Source organism: Accipiter gentilis, chromosome 15 (assembly GCF_929443795.1).
Source record: "Accipiter gentilis chromosome 15, bAccGen1.1, whole genome shotgun sequence".
Classification (NCBI taxonomy): domain Eukaryota; kingdom Metazoa; phylum Chordata; class Aves; order Accipitriformes; family Accipitridae; genus Astur; species Astur gentilis.
The window spans coordinates 28,364,780-28,370,489 of record NC_064894.1 but is presented as its reverse complement, the minus strand read 5'-3'; positions in this window follow the sequence as shown (position 1 = coordinate 28,370,489).

Below are 5,710 nucleotides of genomic sequence, written 5' to 3'. Positions count from 1 at the left end.
CCCGGGGCGGAAGTCCGGTGACACCGGCCTCCTCGCTCATTCCCGGCAGAGGGCAGGCGTTGCCCTTAACCAAGATGGCGGAAAGCGCCCGTGGCGGGGCGGGGGGCGGGACACACCTCCGCCGCTCCTCAGGGCCCGGGCGGGCGTTCCCGCCTCGCCGCCTGCCCGCAGGCGCATGTAGGTGCTGGGGTTTCCTTAGTTTCCCATTGAAAGAAGCCTTTACTGTGCCCTCTCCCAGCTGGCTGTTTGTCTTGTTCCCCTCACCTGCCACTGCGCTCCCGTCAGGTTACCCCTTTTCTGCCTGCCCGCGTGTGCTGCTTGAGAGGCCGGTACCATCTCGGCGCCTGGCTGTCGGTGAGCGCTCGGCGGAAAAAAAAGCCAAGGCAGGAGAATCCTGGAGGATGACTGGCACGAGGCTTCACTCTTGTCGGCTGCCCGAGGCAGGCTGTCGGCCAGGCCCCACGCTGGGCTCGGTCGGCGAGGGGGCACTTGGCCGTGGGGTGGCCTGAGGCCCGTGAGGAGGGGAGAAGGAGCCCCGGCCTGAGGCCTGGCCTCCAACCTTCACTGCCGAGGCTCAGCTCCCGGCGGGTTGTCGGAGAGTTCGGGGGCCGGGGGAAGCACCTGGCTCTTCTTTCGGCTCGGTGGTGTCGCACGGAGAAGTGGACAGGCAGATGGTGTCACCCGTCAGCGTCCTGCCATGCAGCGGAGCTAAGGCTCGCCTGTCGAGGTTAAAGAGTAAACGTTTGTGAGTGACAATGGCACAACCTCCGTGCTAAGCAAAGAGATGCAATCCAGCCAGCGGGAAAACTGTCCGTGCCACCGTTTTCCTGAATTTAAATGCTTGCGTATGGCAGAAAACAGCACCCATCTATGGCAACTAGGCATTTCAGTCCTTAAGCTTTATCTGGAAGTGAGGATGCACGCACCTGGTTTTGTTTTTGCAGAGCACAGCTGGTGGATGTGTCCACAGTGACGGTGAAGTAAGGAGAGCGATTGGACTGGATGACCTCCATGCTTCTATGAATTAATTTTTCACCCATCGAGAATCCTACTATCACATTCACATCTTTATTTAAATAAAATCTCTATTTCCTGGGGCCTGGAAGAAATATTTAACTATCTAACATGTGTATTCCTGCTTAAGTCAATTCAGGAAAGTGCTAGCACACGAAGGCAGAGACAGAGGCTTCCAACAACAGCAGTCAGTGATATGTGTAATGAAAGAATGTATACGTAATGCAGTGTTGGGATGTGGGATGAGATTAGAAAAAAACCCAAACTGATGTGTTTTCATACTAATGCAAAGGACTAGAAACAATCACAGTAAGATATAAACCTGGATCTCAAAGAAATAAAACAGTGGAACAGCAATAGTAAAATATTAAATCATGGCAGAGAATAACATCACGAGACACAAAAATGTTTTGCTGTTCAAGGAAGTCAGGAATAAAGGTGCTGTGTAATGGTGAGATACTACTGTATACTGAAGTGGTGGCAGACTTTAAAGGAAGAGAAAAAGAACTGAGGCGCTTCAAACTCTCCTTGCAGAAAAAAAAAATAATAAAAGAGGCTCTGTCATATCATATTGGGTATCTGCTGAAAACTTTGCCTCTCATTTGGTTAGGTGTGTCTTGAGTACATAATATTATTAGAAAGATAAATTCTATGAAGTGCTTAGTCATGATGGCTGGATTTCATTTCCCTGTATAGGCTGGAGGGCAAAATTATATTAATAACAGTAGAACACAGTTGTTCCTAGTGAAAGTTAACAGACTTCATCAAAGAGTCTCTGATCTGAGAAGAATAGTGTATTTTATTAAACAAGCTTTTAAAAAAGCAGTTAGGGTGCTGTAGGAAAGCTGGATGTAGTAACTATGAATTTATTCCATTAAAGTACAGTAAGAAACAGACAAGTATTCAAGGCTTTGTCTTCAAAAGGGTATGTTTTAAGAAATGTAGGAAACTATTCAGAGATGAGAATAAAAACTTGTAAGGCATCTGTTAATGACATTTCTGACAAAAAATTTAGAAACTTTTGAGAGGATAAACTGGAATATTGTACAAGAAAATGAGAAAAAATTGCACTAGAAAAATTAGGTAGTTTTGAAAAATGGAGTGATAGAAAGTCTTTGCATGACTGAAAACCACAGGCATGTACTAAAGAGAGCTGTGGGGAACTCTGGGAACATGTCTCTGGGCAAAATGAGAAGTTTCCCCAAGAGTCCTAGGAAGAGATGGGTGCAGATGAGGCATGCAGGCATATGTACAGTCAGCAGCAGTGGCTGCTCCTGCAGTAATGTTTGTCCCAGCTCCTCCAGCAGGAGATGATTCCTGTCATTTCGTGGCATGAGGAAAAAAAAAAAAAGGCAATGCAAAGTCGTGTATTGAGGGATCAACTGCAAAACTCTCCTATAAATGCAGAACTCATTGGTAGGAGATGAAGGACCTAGATATACTAGACTAACACAGGATGACTGGGAGTTGCTGACATGATATGGGCCAAGAAACAGATAGTGGCAAACAGGCAAAGTATTTCTGAGCCTTAAGGAGATGCTGAAGTTGATTATATGTGGGAATATTCTGAGGGAGTGAGCTCACTTAAAAGGCAGATCTGATCAGCTGTGCTCAAAATCAGATGTACTAAGATTGCAGTTTTAACGGAATTTGTTAATTTGTTTAAAGACAATAAACCAGAACCATTTGTGCTTTTTGTCTGTTCTTTCATTGCTGAAGGAGATTTTGTCCATTTTAATTATGTGAAAATAAATTTAAATTGATTTTCTTTCTAGGTTTCTTTCTTTCAAAGCAGAAGATAAGGAAAGAAAACATACTTTTTTGCAATTAAAAATCTCATGTTGGATGAAGACGTTGGAGTACAGTTTTGTATCAGAAATAGCCCTCAAAACCGTAGGCCGAAGGGAAACTCCTTAAACTGAAGAGGCATAATTTACAGACATTTTCAAATTAAAATCTTTTTGGGAAAAATGTAAGCGTGGTTTTAACGTGTGCCTCTAGGTGGTGCTAACGTTATTCCAGTGGTCAAAATCGCAGCTTTTAAGAAACATTTCAAATACCAGTGAAAACATTCTGCCCACAGCTTTTGAGTATAGGGAGGCACATGTATTCAACAGACCACATATTGATGATTTGCAACTAAGAAGAATTCACACGCTTAATTTCTGGTAAATGAATCACCCATAAATCTATGTTCAAATAACATTTAAAGGTCTTGTTGGAACACCCAGAAGCTAATCTGTTCAGAAATGGAGTTAAAACCCCATCTTTAAGCAATTGTTGACTCAAAGAATTGCGGCATGTTGGATATTGGTTTGCTCACTATCTGGAGCACCATCTTACGCAAGCACTAATCTAATGACAGCTTATGTTTATACTCTATCACAGCTTATAATTTTTATTTTACCTGTATGTAGCATATAGTAATTGCCATGTTGTAGGATCTGTAGCACTAAAGTCATAGCTCTGTCTGCCAACAGTTATCAAGGCCTTTGGGAAAGCAAGCCCTTGTAAGCCTTTCAGAATTTTGGTGAGACAACAAAGCAAAACTTTCTACTGGAAGAGATTTGTGCACAGTTTGCAGAAAATGGAAGGAGCTGGCGTTATTTCATGCCTACTGTAAAAGAGTATCTGTTCCTTGATATTAAATAAAAGATGATTATTCATCCAGCCATGTATCCTTTGGACCGTAGTGTAAAATTTCTACATAGTTCAGGATACTTTTTCTTCTTCCTGTCTCATTCACACATAGTTCCCTTGGCAGCCAAGGTTGCTTGGCATTCCGATGCTTACTTACAGCTTTTGGATACCAAAAAGTGGGAACTCACTTCTGAGTCGTTGTGGCTGACTGATAATTTTCTTTTTTAGCATTGCAATTTCCAGTTGAGACAAAGTCCAGAGACAGGTTGTCCTGTAGCTCACCTCAATACTTTATTAAATTGAAAGGAAATCTATTTGAAGCAGTGGCTCGTTTGTGAGATGCTGGGTAGGCTGCACAGCCTGGTGAGAGGGGGTGGCTGGGTGGTAAGGACGGGTCTCAAACTCACCACATTCTAGCACCCTGGGAGGCACTTTGTCCTTGGTACTCTGCCTGGTTGGGTGCAGCGGGGACAGGCTGTGGACCCACTCCCTTCCTGGCATGTGTCTCGGTGCAGTGCTGTGCTGCGTCTGTTTTGGGTCAGGGTGAGCACCAAATGGGCCCATGGATTCTCCTGGGGCTTGGGAATACAGTGAAGTCAAGGGAAGGCTTGGTTTCACTGTGGTCAACAGAGTAAAACTCCACAAATTTCTCCAAATTTAATCAGAAAGGTCTATTTAATAAGGAGTAGCCAACTCTGCTTACCTGCAAATTGCACGTGGAAGTCTTTGCATGACTGAAAACCACAGGCATGTACGAAAGAAAGCTGAGGGCAACCCTTGGTACGTGTTTCTGGGCAAAACGAGAAATTTCTCCAAGAGTCCCAGGATGGGGTGGGTGCAGACAAGGCATGTGGGTGTGTGTACGATCAGCAGCAGTAGTTGGTCCTGCAGTAATGTTTATCCCAGCTCCTCCAACAGGAGATAATTCCTGTCATTTGATGAATACTGAACAGACAATAAAGGAAAATTATTATAACCAGAACAACAAATATTTCTGGTGGGGCTCACTTCCTTAGATTTGTCTCTTTCTGTTCTGTGCTTTTCTTGGCTGTTTTATTTTCTGAAGTACATCGTCCTAGGGCATCCAATCTGAAATGCACCACACATTTGTCATCCCTTAGGAATCTCTTTTGGATTAGGTGTTGTGCACTGTTGGAACAATAGGACTGGAGGACAGACAGTGCCTTGCAGGGTTGATCTTTTAATTTGTGAGGCAACACAGACATGTGCAATCAGCATGGGTCTTAGTGTGGTGAGCTAACCACATAGGTAATACAAATTACTCACTGCTTATGGGTAATTAACCTGCTAATTATTCAGAAAACATTTTTGCTCTGTGGCGGTTTTGTAAGTTGACAGGAATCACCCAAGCTGAAAGAAACCTTTAAAAATTCTTTTTACCATTGCTTCACTTCATGTCAAATCACATCATATCTCAGAACAACGTTTTTGTATATACAATGAGGTAATAGTGAAAAAAGAAACTCCTTCCTTCCACGTGAATGCCAGCTGTCATTTCAAGTAACCAGAGATACCCATCCATGTGAGGAATAAAGGAGTACTAAGAGTGTGCCTTTGAAGACCACGTGCCTGCTCCTGATTTGAGTTTTGGTATTCAAATAAATTTTTTATAAGATCTAATTTTTAGATAACATCTGAAATTTAGATTCTGATTCTACAGTTTTATGCCTCAACAAGTCTTTTTTAAAAATAGGAGAGTTTCTCAATGCTTGTGTTTTCTCTAGTCATTTTTTGCTTATAATGTTCTACAAAGGTTAACCCATGTGCCTCGTATCAGTGCACTCTTGGTGCATATGGGTGCAAAAAATGATGGACAATACCTGAATCTTCTATAGTAATGATCAAGAAGAGTAAAGAGCTGCACCAGGCATTGGAAGCTACACCATGTTCCTGGGTGCTGGGACCTTTGAGGCTGTTTGGGCAGTCAGGTCTTGTTTTCTTAGGACTTCAGACTATGGTGGAGAAAGCAGCTTACAGTGGTACAGGGCTTGCTGGGCCTTTATTTTCCTCCTTCACCCTGAGAGGAGGTAGGTTT